General features: G+C 33.1%; 1 protein-coding gene across 10 annotated transcripts in view; it reads left to right on the plus strand.

Annotated features, from left to right (window-relative positions):
- The window catches only part of RNF152 (ring finger protein 152), a 107,735-nt gene that overhangs the window by 46,525 nt on the left and 44,262 nt on the right, over positions 1–16,948 (plus strand). For 4 of the 10 annotated variants that reach the window (XM_074279052.1, XM_074279053.1, XM_074279054.1 and 1 more), the window contains one exon: positions 11,404–11,521. The exons of the other annotated variants lie outside the window; for them this stretch is intronic. The gene's annotated coding sequence lies outside the window, so the exon portion shown is untranslated. The remainder of the gene's footprint in view (positions 1–11,403; positions 11,522–16,948) is intronic. 10 annotated transcript variants of the gene reach the window in all.

The raw sequence follows: 16,948 nt of genomic DNA on the forward strand, positions 1-16,948 counted from the left end.
TCATTCTACTACACATTTTAAAACTATGGGTCCTTATTGCTGCATGGCATTGCTTTTCCTCCTCACTCTTCTTTGGTTGCTTCTTTACTTTAGCACCATACATCTGTTCTGTACATTTTTTTCTCCTCAAACCTCTCAAGCTACGTACTCTTACCCTCATTAAAAGATCTTGCATTTTTATTGAGAGAATAGCAGCCATTCATTCTAAGCTTCCCTCTTTTCCTGTACTATCCATTTCAAGATGCCTTGACATTATTCCCCCAAGCTCATTCCCTGCCCTTCTTTCCTCCTTTAGTATTTGATGAAGAGGCAACCTTTCTTCTAACCAAGTCCAACCCTTCCATATGATTCTTTGATCCCATTCCTTCCCATCTGTCCCACCAGATTACTCCCATAATCATTCTTTTTTTCTCTCTGATTTTCCATTTATATCTATTGGCTAATTCCCTACTACCCATAAATATATCCAGATCTCCACTATCCTTAGTGATCCTCATAATCCTCTTGAGCTATCATCCTATATCACTTCTCTTAAAAAAAATCCCAAAAAACTCATACAAAAGCTATTTACTTTCTATCCTAGTACTCTCTTCTAAATCCCTAGCAATCTGGCAATTTAACCTCATCACTCAACTGAAAATGCTTTCTCTAAAGTTAATCCCAGTGGCCAAATTCAGTCTTTTTTTTTTTCATCTCTTTCTTTTTTGACCATCCCTATATGATCTCCCTGCAATATAGACTACCCTGTCCTCCAAGGCACTGTCTCTTCTCTCTGTCTTGTGTGTGTGTGTGTGTGTGTGTGTGTGTGTGTGTGTGTGTGTGTGTGTGTGTGAGAGAGAGAGAGAGAGAGAGAGAGAGAGAGAGAGAGAGAGAGAGAGAGACAGAGAGAAAAATTATTTTTTCTATTGGTTCTCTTACCTACTTGATTGCTTCTTCCTTTTTTGTATCACTCATATCTTACCCTCTATCTGTAGTTGTACCCCAAAATTTTGTTTGTTATTCTTCCTGTTCTCTTTTGAGTGCCCATGAGTTTGTCATCTCTATCCCAATGACTCATAAATATAGATAGATAGATAGATAGATAGATAGATAGATAGATAGATAGATAGATAGATAGATATCTGAGTTAATAAGTTGTTCCACTGTAGATCTTATTACTATATCTTTTGAGAGGCAATGGAAGTTTGGAACAAATAGTTGAATCTTTCCCTACAACAAATCTTGTATCCTTAACCCTCCTCTCTACTTAAGTGCCCACTTTGCTTACACATGTATCTACAACTAGAAGTAAGGCCCTTAATTCTGGCCCGAGTTCTTGTTATACCTTCCTACTTCCTATTTAGCTTCACTGTAAAAATCTCTTCCTTATTCTAATCCTTTTTCCACTCAGCTGCCACAGTAATACCTCTAAAACAAGTCTGACTATGTTAATCTCAGGCTTAGTAAAATCCAGTGATTCCCTATTTAACTTGAATATACTTATCTAGCTTTATTGTGTTTCATTCCTTGTTAGGTATTTTATAATTGATCCAAACTGGTTATTTTGCTGCTTTTAAAAAGATTTCCATCTCTCCTTTTGGAGCCTTTGTACCTGTTGTCTTCTACTCTTGAGATGAACTCCCTTTTTACCTCTGTCTCTTAGATTGAAAAATCACAGAATTAAACATTTTGACAATTGGAAGCGACCTTGTCTAGTCCAACCCATATGTGAAAGAATTCCTAATGTAACATGGCCCAGTGAGTGAGTGTGCAGCTTTGCTCAAAGGTCTCTCAGAAAGAAGAAACTGCCATCTCTTGGGGAACATCACTGCCACATCTGGACAGCTCTCATTGTTAAGAAATTTTTCCTGATAAGAAGCCAATATTTGCTTTTTTGTAATTTCCACTCATTACTACTGGTTCTTATCTCTGGGACTAAATGAAACAAGTCTAACCCTTCTTCCCTATGATGGCCCTTCCAGTACCTGCTACAAATTTTATGTCTGTCTTCCTCCCTAGTTTTGTCTTCTCTAGGCTAAACAGGCCAGTTTCCTTTAACCATTCCTCACATGTTATGAAGTCAAAGACCTTTAGTCAGTCAGTCAGTAATCCTTTATTAAGTGCCATCTACATCCCAGGCTCTTGGAATACAAAGAAAGGCAAAGGATAGTCTCTGTTCTCAATTAGCCCACATTCTAATGGGAGAACTATGATGCAAAACACCTATGTAGAGTGACGCTACACACAGGATGAATTGGAAGTAATAGGAGAAAGGTGTTAGTATTAAGAGGAATCAGGAAAGACTTCTAGCAGGTGAGATTTTATCTAGGATTTAAAGGAAGCCAGAGAGGATTGGACAAGGGAGAGAGTTCCAGACATGGTAAACAGTCAGTGGAAATGCACAGGAGGCCATTGACATTGGATTACAGAGAATCCAGAGGTTTATAAAATATAAAACTGTCAAGGGTAGGAGGAGCCTAGATTACAAAGTGTTTTAAATGTCAAATAGCAGGTGACTTATATAACATCCTGGGTGATAAATAGGGAACTACTGAATTTTATTGTGGAAAGTTGTATGTGACATTAATTTGGCAGCTGAGATTGGACTGAAGTGGGGGGGAGAGGGAAGGGATAGAAGCCAGGCTACTGCAGTGGTCCAGGTATGAGGTGATAAAGGCCTGGACCAGGGTGGTAGTTGTTTCAGAGGAAATTACAATTATGGATTTGCAGGGTCATTGAAACAGGAGTTGAGAACAGTTCAAATCCTGTCTCTGAAACAAGAGTAAAGGCAATTAACTAATTTGAAGCTTATTCTCCACACCTATAAAATGGGGATAATTTCTTACATAGCTTGCCTCATAGAATAGCTATCGGAACACTACTTTGTAATTGTAAACTTTAAAGAGGAAGTGACAAAGAGTGAGGAGTCAAAAATGAATGCCTAGAGTATGAGTTTAGGTGACTGGGAAGATGATAGTATTCTTGACAAGACTATAGAAATTTAGAAAGAATGAGATTTTTTAAGCTATAAGGTTCAAGGGAGAAGATAATGACTTCAGTCTGGACTTGTTGAGTTTAAAATAACTATAGGTCATCTCATTCAAAATGGTCAAGACAAAGTTGAAGATGTTATGTTAGATACTAGGAGAGAGATTAAGGTCAGACAAGTAGATCTGAAAATCATTAGCATCGAGATGTTAATTGAATCCTTGAGAGCTGAGGAGATCATTAAATGAATATAGAGGGAAAAGAAAAGAAAGCCCAGAAAAGAGTCCTGGGGATATCTATTAGAAGCAGGCATCAGTTGGATGAAGATCCAAGAAAGAAGACTAAGGAGTGATCAGATAGATAGGAGAACCACAGTAGCTTAGGGTTAGGAATCCTAGAGAGAAGAGAGGATTAACAGTATCAACTGCTACACATAGAGTTCAAAAAAAGGACTGAGGAATCCATTAGATGCAGAAATCCAAGAAATTATTGGTGACTCTGTAGAGAGGAGTTTCAGTTGAAGGATGAGATTGAAAGCCAGAATCCAGAGTAATAGTAGAAGGAGAGGAAAGGACAGCAAGCAATTCAAGATGTAATTTCTCCAAACATATTTCCACATTTGTCATGTTGTGGGAGGAAAATCAGATCAAAATGGGAAACAACAACAACAATATGAAAAAACTGCTTTGATCCATATTTGGTCTCCATCATTCTCCCCCTGGATATGGATGACTTTTTACATCACAAGTATATTGGAATTGCTTTGAATCACTTAATTGTTGAAAAGAACCATGTCCATCATGGATGATATAATTTTGTTGTTGCTGTGTATAATATTCTCTTGGTTCTATTCATTTCACTTTGCATCATTTCATGTTAAGTATTTCCAAGTTTTTCTGAAATCAGCCTGCTCATTATTACATATGGAAAAATATTTAATTACATTCATATACCATATCTTATTCAGCCCATTCCCCAACTGATGGGCATCCACTTTGTTTCCAATTCCTTGACACTACCAGAAGGGCTGTTACAAATATTTTACACATGTAGGTCCTTTCCTTTTTTTATGATTTCTTTTGGATACAGACCCAGTAGATACACTGCTGAATCAAATGGTATGCATAGTTTGAGAGCCCTTTGGGCAAAGTTCCAGTTGTTCTCCAGAATGGTTGAATCACTCACAACTATACCAACAAAGTATGTGTCCCAGTTTTCCCACATCCCCTTCAACATTCATCATTATCTTTTCATGTCATCTTAGCCAATCTGAGAGGTGTTGAGTAGCACTTCAGAGTTGTTTTAATTTGCATTTTTTCTAATAAGTAGTGATATAGGGCATTTTTTTCATATAACCAGAAATTATTTTAATTTCTTCATCTGAAAATTGTCTGTTCATATTCTTTGGCCATTTATCTATTGGGGAATGGCAAAGGAGAGATTTTGGTAAAATAGCTATCAGGGATGTAAGAGTTTTTTGAGAACAATGGACACACAAGTATGTTTTTTGGCAGGAGGGAGGTCCCCGGTAGAGAAGGAGAGATTGAAAATAGTGAGAAGTGGGGCTGATAGAGGGGATAGTCTTCTGGAAAAGACAGGATGTAATTCGATTACTTGTTTAGGTACAAGGATTGCCTTAGTTAGAGATAGATTCCTCTTTTGGTCAGAGGAGTGAAGAAGGAGATGGTGGCAGAAGGCACTAGTATGATGTGACATTAGAAGAAAGGGAGGAAGGGGGGTCTTAGCCAATGCTCTCAATTTTTTCAGTGAAATATAAAGCAAGGTTCTCATTAGAGTTATTAAAGAAGAAGCTTTGAGAGGTTGCAAAGGGATAAAAAGTTGGGAAAAAACTACCGTTTGCTTTCTTCTGGACTTCTTAATCTTCTCATTGTCTTTATTTAACTGTAGTGTCCAATGCCCAGAAGTAAACAGAATACTTCAAATGAGAAAGGATGATGGGATTATCATTTCCCTCTTCCTAGAAAAAATACTTTTCCTATTGCAGCCCAATATTGCATCAGCTTTTTTGGCTCTCATATCAAATTTGTGACTCATTAAGTTTGTCTTCCCTACATTCTTTTCAGAACAACTGCTGTCTATGCCAATTGATTTTTTTTGTACCCAAATATAAGATTTATGCTTATTTAAATTTAATTTCCTCTTATTAAACTCATTTCTATGTCAAAGCCTAGTTTCCTTCAAAGCTCAACGGAAAAGTTCTTTTTCAATTCCCTCCATATGCTAATGGAGGGAATTCCCTCTTACTCCTAAATTCACCTTACATTTGTTTTGTATGTGGTTATGTGTGCATGTTGTCTCCTTTAATAGATTATAAGCTTCTTTGAGTCAGAAATATTTAAATTTTTGTTGTATTCCTAAGTGCCTAGCACAAGTCTTGCCACATAACATACATAAATGCTTATTGTTTATTGTTTAGTTTATTTCTTCAACCCCCCCCCCCCACCATTCTTAGCATTTTATAGAATTAAAATTATATTTAATTGAAAGAAAAGTTCAGGAAATAAAGTGACTTCTCTCATTCTTCTCTTTATCTCCCTTTCCTAAAAACTGTGCTAGATCATATATAATATGTGCAAAAGTTTCTCAAGCTGTTAGTTTGAAACAGTCAGCCATAGGTGACTGAGAATTTTAGTCTACAAAGTCCATTTAGTCTTGAGATATTTGTCAGCAAATATCCATATGTAGCATATGGACCCAAGAGATGGTGATCGTTTCCTGTCTCAAAAACACAGGTATACTAGGAACAGATTGCCAAGTTGAAAAAGTTTATAACTTGTTGCTAAATAATAGTAGTTTAGTATCAGTAAATATGACTCATCTGTTTGATATTAGATAAGATACCCATGATTCTCATGCAATATCTGAACTTGTATTAATCTTTCCATAACTCCTAGCATAAGGTAAGTATTCTGTGTGCCCCAGAAGATTATTTCTATTTATGTACATATTTTAGAGTAATGATCAGAGAGAAGGATGTATTCTGATTTGATTTTGTGCCTTTTTTCCTAGAAAGTGATCAAAATGAAGCACACTTCTTATAAAATCCCCTCAGTACAAATTTCCTGTCAGCTAGCCAAGACTTAGGATGTTTTGGCTGATATCAGCAATCTAGGATCTGTCATTCAGTTACTCAGGTTTTCTCTCTGTATTGAGAAATATTAATTAAGTTGTGTGATGATTAACAATCAGTTATGGAATTTATAACTCATTTATTTGAATTTTTTAAAGTGAATTTTAATGTTTCTTCAGAATAGAGAATAATTTTAGAGAAAACCGAAGAAGGAGATTTGGTTGTCTTGTTTAGTTTTTTCCCCTTTTACTCTCAAATAAAATTGTATGTACTAAATGACTAATACAAGATATAATATAGGCCAGTTTTATATCCTGCACAAGATATTATCCTGAGAAGTCTCATAGATTTATAAAACATATGAGTTATATAGTTAACTATTTTCATCCATATTAGGCCACTCCCATTCATTTTCCCTAGCTTTTTAAAAATAAAAAATAATTTATAAGAATCGTTATCTAATTTTCTGATGAAGAGATCAAGCCACAAATTATGGAAAGCATAATATGATCAGTATAGTAAAATAGGATAGAAGGTATTATTTGGATTCAGGAAGTCTTGAGTTCAAATCTAATCACTTGTATATACTGGTTGAATAATTGACCACAAACTTAAAAGACTTGAAGTCTTGGTTTACTCATTTGTAAAGAGGGAATAATAATAACTCTAATTGGTAATTACATTGTTGTAAAACCCAAATGAGACTATGTAAATATTTTGCAAACTTTAAAGGGTTACATAAAATCAGCTATAATTGTATTTTTCTGATCATTTCATTCCAATTCATTGTCTGGCCTTGTACTAGAAAGTGGTAATTCCATAAGGAACTTTAAAGCTTGGTTGAAGCTTTTATTATTTTTTATAATTAATCTTTAATGAAAAATATGTTCATTTAAAATGGAGGAAATAATAAACTATGTCATTTAGTACAAATAGGCTTCATTCTGTATGAACTGTGGTATTTGAAGAAGGGAAGAACAGACAAGTAATTTTAATTTGTCTTATGCCATATAAACCAAGCTTTAATTATTTTTATAATTAATCTTTAGTGAAAAGTATGTTCATTTAAAATGGAGGAAATAATAAACTATGTCATTTAGTACAAGTACTTCATTCTGTATGAACTGTGGGATTTTAGGAAAGGAAGAGAGGACAAGTACTTTTAATTTGTTTTATATCATATAAAACCAGAGTATAAAAATTTTCATTATGGAATATATCAGTTTTTACTGATGAAGTGCAACATGTCCATTAGATATCTGAAGTATAATAAAAAGAAGAGAAGGTCACCTAAATTTTGGAACATATGAGAATGGATAGAGATCCCTACACATGGAGGGGGAAAACTTATCTCTGCTTTTGTGGTAACTAGTCAATGGTGACATCTAGAGTGAAGAAAATGATACAAAGGAAAGTTGAATTGTTTGGGAATTATAAGTCCCAGTAGAGACCTTAAGATAATGCTGATATATTCCAGCCATGTGTCAGAGCTGGCCTGTTTCTTTTTTTTTTTTTTTTCTTCCTGTGGGAACACAAGTTTGAATTTATAATGGAAGCTAGTGGGATAATGCAATTCATTTTTATAAGTATTTGATTTGGAAAGAGAAGAACAGTTGTGGTAGGAAATGTTCATACTGGTGATTTTCCTAATTTTTTTTATCATTTTCAAGAACTATGAGAAAAATGATCATTTTTATTATAGTAGAAGAGTTGTAAAGCATGAAATTCTCTATTCAAAGAGAGGGCATAATAATTATTATACCAGAGTTCTAATTTTATCTCCATAATGACACATAGAAATCCAAAAAGTGAGACTAAAGGTCTGTAATTGCTAGACAGTAACATTATTATTACTTTGTTAAGCCAATAATAGTTCTGTGGTAGCATTATTTATCCCTTTCTGATCTTTCAATGAGATAGTATGGACATAATTGGTAGCCAGAGTTTGTGGTTTGTATTATGTAATTTGAAATTATTTCATATCTAATTATTGAAATTATTTTACATCTAATGCAATGAAAATATTGACTTGTTTTTTGTATCACTTTTCTTCCTACATAAGCTTTTTTGGGGGTGGTAAGAAATGTTTTCTGTTAAAAATTCTTTGAATTGTGTATGTAAAAAAAAAAAGCATTGTTTCTATTTGATATAATAGGACATGGAAGGGTTTAAATCTGTGTAGTGTGGTTAATAATGTTCAGAAAATTTGTGTATTATAATTACTCCAAGAATTTAAAGTGTGTTTTGTGAATGGTTAGGAGGTTTCCCTCCCTCCCTGCTATTGACTTACATCACAACTCCTTTTACTAAATAGTCCTCATCTTTCACTGAGTTTGGAAAAAAATAAAATTACCTTGTGACCAGCCACTTAACAAAATGTTACAAATCTGGATTTGGAGTTATAGAGACTGAATTCAAATTTTGCCTTTTAGACATTTACTTTGTGCAGTTGATAGCATATTGAACACAGTCACAAGAACTTGGCTCAAATCTTTCCTCAGATCTTCACTAGTTATATGACTCTGTACCAGTCAGTTAGCCTTTTTAAAAATAGTGTTTTATTTTTTTACAATTATGTATAAAGATTGTTTTCAGCATGCACTATTATAAGATTTTGAGTTCCATTTTTTCCCCCTTCCCTTCTTTACCTCCCTTGTTCCCACCCAAGATGGAAAGCAATTAGATATAGGCTATCTATGTATAATCCTATTAAACATTTTTCCATAATAATCATGTTGTGAAAAAAGAATCAATATAAAGGGGAAAAACTTAAAAGAAAGAAAAATAACAAAAAAGTGAAAATAATATGCTTCTATCTGCATTCAGACCCCTTAGTTTTTTTTTTTTGTTTTTTTTTTTTTTTTTGTTTTGTTTTGTTTTGTTTTTTCTAGATGTAGATAGAATTTTCCATTAGGGTCTTTTACAATCGCCTTTTATCATTGCTGTCAAAATCGATGATTACAAAATGTTGTTAATTGTACAATATTCTCCTGGTTCTACCCACTTCACTCAGTATCAGTTCATGTCTGCTCATCATTTCTTATAGCACAGTAGTATGCCATCATAATCATATTACAACTTTGGCTAATTGAAGGGCATCCCCTCAATTTTCAATTCTTTGCCACTATAAAAATATTTTTGCACATTGTGAGTCCTTTTCCCTTTTTTTTATTATCTCTTTAGGAAAAAGATGAGTAGTGGTGTATTGCTGGATCAAAGGGTATGCACAGTTTGATTGCCCTTTGGGCATAGTTCCAAACTGCTCTTCAGAATGGTTGGATCAGTTCTTAGTTTCTCCAGCAATGCATTTGTGTCCTAGTTTTCCCACATCCCCTCCAACCCTCAAGTTAGTTAACCTTAATGAGCCTAATTTTCTCATCTGTAAAATGAGGCCCTGCACTCATCTGTCCTTTCATCTCTAAATGTAAGACCTGGGTAATCATTTAATCTATCTGGGCCTTAGTTTCCTTATTTGCAAAATAAGGGATTTGGATAAGATGATCTCTAAGGGCTCTTTCAAATTTAAAACTATGATCCTATGACACTATTCCCCAAGCTTAGCTCAGTCAGTCCGTCTTTGCTATTATACCTTCACAACAAGACAAAGTGTTAATATAAGATTTTCCTTACAGATGGTTCAGTTAGTTACAATCATTTCGATTACATCACTAATTGTAAAATTAGTTTTGATATTGGTATAGTTTATTGTTTAAAGTACATGCTAGTCCTTTTTCATCTTTTTTCCTTCTTTAGCTAAGTTGACATGTTGGGAATAAAACCTAGAGAAATCCTCCCCAGTAGCAGGCTTATGTGGCTTTATCTGAAATAAGTTTTGGTATTTTCTTTCTTTGAATTTGTATTGTGTGGTATTATTTGAGGTTAGTTTTTACATTTTTATGCAGAAACATTTTGAATTTTGTATCAGTAATATGGACAGTGAACCTTTATACAGAATTCTCAGTGCCTGGAACTTCCATTGATTCAAAACTTTCACGATATGCTTAATGCACTTAAGTACAGTTGTGGGAATTTTGGCTATGCTCAGAATAATGGACTCAATGTTTTATCATCCCTGAATTTAATTATAGTTTAATTACCATTAATTTGTTTTTTCTCAGTCATAAAGCTACATTGAGCATTTCAGAGTCCACCCCAGAAAGCCAGGTTTAGTGCAAATTGATCATGGATTTGAGATGGCATGTTTAGATTAGCAGATTCTTGGGACAGAAAAGGGACTTCAGAGACTAGTTGCTAATAAGTTCCAGTCCCTCATTTTATACTTATTACATTTACATTGCATTACATTTTATAACAAAATAGAAGCCTCCAGAGGGAAAGTAACTTGTCTACATTTGCAAAAGTAGTTTAAGCTTGGTCTGGGCTGATACCCTTAGTATCCTAACTCCTAAGTCTATTTTTACTGTCACAGTTGCTTTCTGTGGTAAAGCTTGGAAATTATTGGTTTTATAATTTTTATTTCTCTTCTAGGGAATTGGTAAGTCACATCTCATTTTCCTTACTCTCTTATCCATGCCTTTCTCTTAAGTACCTATTTCTTTTAAAAAATATTTTATTTTTTCCAATTACAATTAAAAATAATTTTAACATTTATTTAAAAAATTTGAATTCTAATTTCTCTCCCTCTCCTCACAGCAATTTTATATAGATTATACATATGTAGTCATATAAAACACATTTCCACATTAGTCATGCTGTAAAAGAAAACACAAGTCAAGACATGTGGGCACATAAGCACATACACAGAGTAAAATAAAAAATTGTATGCTTTGATGCGCCTTCCGGCAGTATCAGATCTTTCTCTGGAAGTGGAGAGCCTTTTTCATCATAAGCCCTTCAGAATTTTTATCTTGTATTGCTAAGAATGGGTAAATCATTCATAGTTCATCATCATACATTATTACTGTTCAATACTACATAATGTTTTATAGTATTGTATACACTGTTCTCCTGCTTCTGTTTACTTTACTTAGCATCAGTTCATGTAAATCTTTTCAGGTTTTTCTGAAAGCATTCTGCTCATTACCTTTTGTAGCATAAAAGTATACTATCACAATAAAATAACAAAACTTGTTCAGCCATTCCCCAATCGATGGGCATCATTTCATTTTCTAATTCTTTGCTACCACAAACAAGAGCTGCTAGAAATAATTTTTGAGTGCCTATTACTAAAAGTTTTACATTTTGACTGGGAGCTTTTTGGCCCCTTTGATGCACAGGTTCTCCTAATAGCACAGTAGGAAGATAGGAACAAGTTAAGCTCTTTCCTATTCCACAGATTCATAGTTCTCATGCTTTTGATCTGCTCCATTGTTTTCTCACTATAGGGAAAACAAGACTACATGAGGTAGTGATTCAAGAGGGATTTACTCTGATTCCAGAGTTTCAAAGAAAGGCAAAAATTGAAGACTTTTGCCTCAAACAAAACAAAGCATTATAAGAAATGTGAGTACCAAAAGAAAGATCTTCATAATTCTAATTATAACATTTTTTCTCACATAATCTTGAAATATTTGAGTCTCTCCTATATGCCTAGTTCTGTGCTGTGTTTTGAAGGCTACAAAAAGAAATAAAGATCTATTTTATACTTTTCTGTCCTCAAGTAGATTACAGTTGTATTTGGAAAAGATAGAATTTAAAAATCTGAAGATTAGAACCACTTTAAAATAATATAATATTAAGTGTTTCTTCTTTCATCTCAATTTGAAGCAATGAATTCTCAGACCTCTTCTAGCTCTAAAGCCTAGGGTTTTAGGATTTCTATACTAATAAGGCTCTAGAAATAGTTACATTGTATTTCAATATGTTGAATAACTAAGTGATAAAGAACAGAACATTCTTAAATGGGCAATAATCCCCACCCCACATGTCCTAATAGGTCTCAGTTTTCTGATATATAAGATGAAGGGACAGGAATGTATGGTATGTAAGTTTTAAATCTATGATCATAGTACAACTATCTTAATCAATTTATGTTTTAATGGAAAGAATGTGATTTTGAATCAGATATCTCTTACTATGTGACCTTGAGTGAATTTCTCCAACTCAAGAAATAAAAGAGCATCCCATCAATTGAGAAATGGCTAAACAAATTGTGATATATTTGTTATTATTGTGATATTATTGTGTTATAAGAAATGATAAGAAAAGTCATTTCAGAAAAACCTGGAAAGACATGAACTGATGCAAAGTGAAGTAAGTGAACAGAACCAGGAGAACTTCATATGCATTAATAACAATGTTGTTTGATGAAAAACTGTGAATGGCTTAGCTGTTCTCAGAAGTACAGTGATCCAATTCAATTCAAAGGATAATGATCAAGCATACTGTCCATTTCCAGAGAAGGAATTGATATTGTTTGAATACAGATTCAAACATGCTATTTTCACTTTTTTCTTTTATTAGCATTCTCTTTTACCAGATGACTAATATGGAAAATGTTTTATATAATTTCATATGTATAACCTATATCTGAATTCTTACTGTCTTGGGGATAGGGGAAGAGAAGGAAGGAGGGATAGAACTTGGAACTCAAAATTTAAAATCCAGATGTTAAAATTGTTATATAAACTACATTATATATGTATTTTTATTTATAAAACATATGCATGGGTAATTTTTCAACATTGACCCTTGCAAAACCTTCTGTTCCAATTTTTCTCCTTCTTTCCCCCAACCCCTCCCCTAGATGGCAGGTAGTTTAATACATATTAAATATGTTAAAGTATATGTTAGTACAATATATTTAATATGTAATTGATATATGTGTTTGTGTGTAGATACATGGACTAGATGTTCTCTAAGGTTCTGTCAAACTTCAACTGCTATTATCCTCAGTCTCACAAGTTGTTTAAAATTAAAATTTTAATTTAGGATAACCAGAGAAGTTCAGAAGGATGTTTTTTCTTTGTAAGGATAGATAGAGGAATGGGTAGAAATGGGGAAGGAAGGATGGATAGAAGAAAAATAGAGAGGAAGGAAGAGAGAAAGGGAGATGAATGGAGAGTATAACACAACACACTGCAGTGCCTGGCTTAAGAATTATAAATTGTGTGGTGATTGAATGTTTTGTAAGTGTATTTGCTATCAAATTTATCAAACAGAAACTGTGACTGAAAACAAGATTTTAATTGGAAGAATTTCCAGCTTGATTGAATCTGCCACTGGGAAGAATGTCTGTTGGTGAATGGAGAGGATGTGTGCAGTAGAGGGTAGTAATCTATAGCCTCAATCTGATGAAGTGTTGGTAGAGAAATATTGGTTCTGGGTCCGTGCACCCCCAAAAATTGTATGTATAAATTAATCCTGAACCAAAAAAAGAGAAAAAAACCCTACAATTTCTATTGCACAAAAAATGAAATAGACAAAGTTCTTTATATTCTGCTTCTGAGGAAAAATAATTTATAACTAAATTTCAAAGTTTGACTAATTATAAAGATGACAAATATTTCTGTAGAATATAAATATATATACTTGGCACCCATCATGGGTCTAAATTGATGACTTTTCTTTTATAATATTGTTTAGGAAGTCAAAAGAATTCCTCACTCTTGAACTATGCTAATTGTTTGGCAAGATGTTACATCTCTTTTTTTCTCTTCAGTGCCCTAAAGAATTTTGGTTATTTTTTTTCTCTCAAGTGTATTAAGTTATTTTTAACCCTTTTTTTTCTTTCTTAAAAGAATCCAATGCACACAAGGAAAAAAAACACAATAGGCTTATCCTAAGTAACCAACATTTTTACCCTGATATTCTTTTCCATTTACCTAATTATCTGGAAGATTACAGGGATTAAAAAAAGAAATATTTCTTCTATTCTCACAATATACAATTTTTATTGCCTTGTACAAGTAAGTGAATGATTTTTTTGTAAGGCCAGTGTGAAAAATCTAAAGTTTCCTGGTTCTTAAATTATAGTTAAATTGTTTTCTGCTTATTATCTGTTAAATTTATTGGTAAAGTATCTTATTAGTCTCATCCTGGACATAAATTTTATGTATAAGCATACAAGTATGTTATTTTTATTCTTCAGAAACAGAGTTGGAATAACATATTAAAAATTAGAATGAAAAATCTGTTGCAGGCACAGTCATATTTCTGATATAGTGAAAAGAAGTTTACCTTGTCTACCAAAAATAATCCTTTGGGTCTCTATAGTAGTGAACATGTTTCTTACAGAATTGCCATAGGTATATTAAGCTTCTCATTCTTGTAAGGAAGTGTTTATTTTGCTATGGGGAATAATGACCTTTCCAGTATCTTTTCTCTTCTTCTGTGTCCTGTATTAATATCGCTAATGAATTTTATAGTTTTGAGTTTTGTAAAGAAAATTGACATACTGAATTTTATTTTGAGCTATAGCATATGTGGCTAAGTTTCATTTGTATCCATGATAGTTTTTTTTTTAATGCTTTTTTGCTATCCAGGTATTATAGATATTCATTGTTAAAAAGTGAAAAGAAAGCTTTAAATCACAGAGTTAATTGCTACAGAACTGAACATACCAGCCATTTTAGCAGATTTTAAATTTCAAACATAGGGTATAAGAGAGGTAGGGATCAACCACATCCATTTTTTTCTCATCTTTGAGGATTAGTAGAGTTTATAAGACTAAATATTCAAATATTTATTACTTTGACATCTTTGATTAAAAAGAAATTAGCTGACTCTCAATTCTGCTTTAATTTTCATAGTAACAAGTGTCCAAGAAGGTAGAGCTATGGAATTGTTAGGGCTGGATCAAAGAGTTAACAATTAGTATCCAAAAAAAAAAAAAAAAACCTAGCCATTTGGGGGAAAAACAACAAGAAGAAATGTACTAATTTTCATGGGCTGTGTGGTTGATAGTTAATAAAACTATCAAGAATTAGAAAAATGAGTGACAAAGTATCTTTCAGGAAATGTTTACAGTATGGAATTGTTCTGGCTTTCATTGTGTCAGCAAGAAAATAGAACAATGGCTCATTCATAGCAAATGATCAGTAGGAATAATGTAATCTCTGGAATCACAGGGTAAACAAAGTACTAGTGTGAGCTTGATTAACTTGTGGTGAAATAAATTACAGTTGCTTGGCTATATGACTTAACATAGAATGGATGCTACCATCCACCTATGATTTAAAATCAACAACATTCCAGCAAACAGAATTAATCAGCTACCTGGATTCAGAATGACTGTGTATTTTAAAAGGATATGACAGAAATCTAATCCTTCTAATAGCAGAGAAAGTCAAACTGGATGTATTTTCTTTGCAGAGTTATATTTACTTGGACCAGGAATAAAAAGGTTTCATCATAATATATCTATAGAATATGATCATTTGGAACAACTACTAATAAATATAGGACCATGACTAAATAGTCAATGTCACATTTGTTGAATTTCCCTACTTTGAGGAAAAAACTGAAGTGATATGAGACAAAAACATTGATATGAGACAAAAACATAGAATCGCTTTCTCTCATATCCAAATTATTGCTCCTTAATCTGATAAATATAAATCTATCATGTCTATGATCATTAAGATTCGTAAAGGAAAAGAAGTGATTTTCATAATTAAGGAGATTATGATCTAATGGGAAGAAAGAAGGCAAAATGTGCATAGTTCTTAATTTATGAACATTCAATTTAAAAATCTTCAAAGAAAGGAATTATTTATTGTATCTTTTCCTCACCTACCCTTTCCTGAAACCTTTTTCTTGGAATCTTCATTGAAGCAATCCCTTCACCAATTGATAACTCTTTCCCTTTAGGGATAATGAAAATCTCTGTGCTACTCAGATGGATTAATGTGTAGTAGGGGGAGGATAAATGGAGAAAATAGGACTTCTGAAACAACTTGAAACTTTTAAAGAAGCCATAGATTTAGAAGTAAAAGGAAACGAAGGGGGTATCAAAAGCAGAATTCATAGATGATCACAGTGGCAAATGTCTAGTTTAGAACTGCATTGGCTGTATGGTAACAAAAAAAAAATAATCTACCTACATGGTAGCAAAAATCTCTTTATTCCGTTGAACTCTGACATGAATGGATCATACTAATATGCTAGCACTGGGTTGTTATAGTAAATGTAGAATATAGCTCCCACATTGAAAAGATTCTCCTTGTTCTTCCCCTCTCCTTTGGTATTTGGTATTCTTTCTCAATGATAGTTTATAGATTTCAATTATGGTAGTTTACTTTTTAACCAAACAGCAAACAGTTCATAACAAAAATATGATTTCAATTAAATAATGATAATAGCTAAAATCTAAGTGTATCTTGTTGAAATATTTAATTTTTAAAAATTTGAGTTCCAAATTCTTTTTCTTCAGCCTGTCCCCCACCCATTAAGAAGCCAAACAGTATGATCTTAGTTATGCATATGAAATAAAGCAAAATATGTTTCCATATTGGTCATAATGTAAAGAAAATGGCAAGAAAAATAAAACAAATGGGAAAAAATATGCTTCAGGATGCATTACAGGTCATCAGTTCTTTCCCTGGAGGTTGATACAATTTCCCCATTTTACAGATGAACTGAGGCGTAGAGAGGTTAATTGAGTCATAGACTAAGTGTCTGAGGCAGGATTCAAACATCAAATCTACTGCTCTTCCCCTATACTATACTGCTTGCAAATGTAACAATATTATGATATCATCCCTATATGAAACTTATTTTCCTATAAAACCATGAAATTAATGGAAAAAAAAGATAGTTCTGAAGGAATCTTGTTGGAGACATCTGCATGCAACCCAGAGTCTCTGTGCAATAGGGAATATAACCAAGGAAATTGTATGAATAGGAAGCTTATGCTTCTGATACTGCAAAGCTTTTGATGCCATCAGGCTTTTGTTTGTTGGATCTGTTGTTTACCATGCTTTGCTGTTT

This window comes from Sminthopsis crassicaudata, chromosome 1 (genome assembly GCF_048593235.1).
Source record: "Sminthopsis crassicaudata isolate SCR6 chromosome 1, ASM4859323v1, whole genome shotgun sequence".
Lineage (NCBI taxonomy): Eukaryota > Metazoa > Chordata > Mammalia > Dasyuromorphia > Dasyuridae > Sminthopsis > Sminthopsis crassicaudata.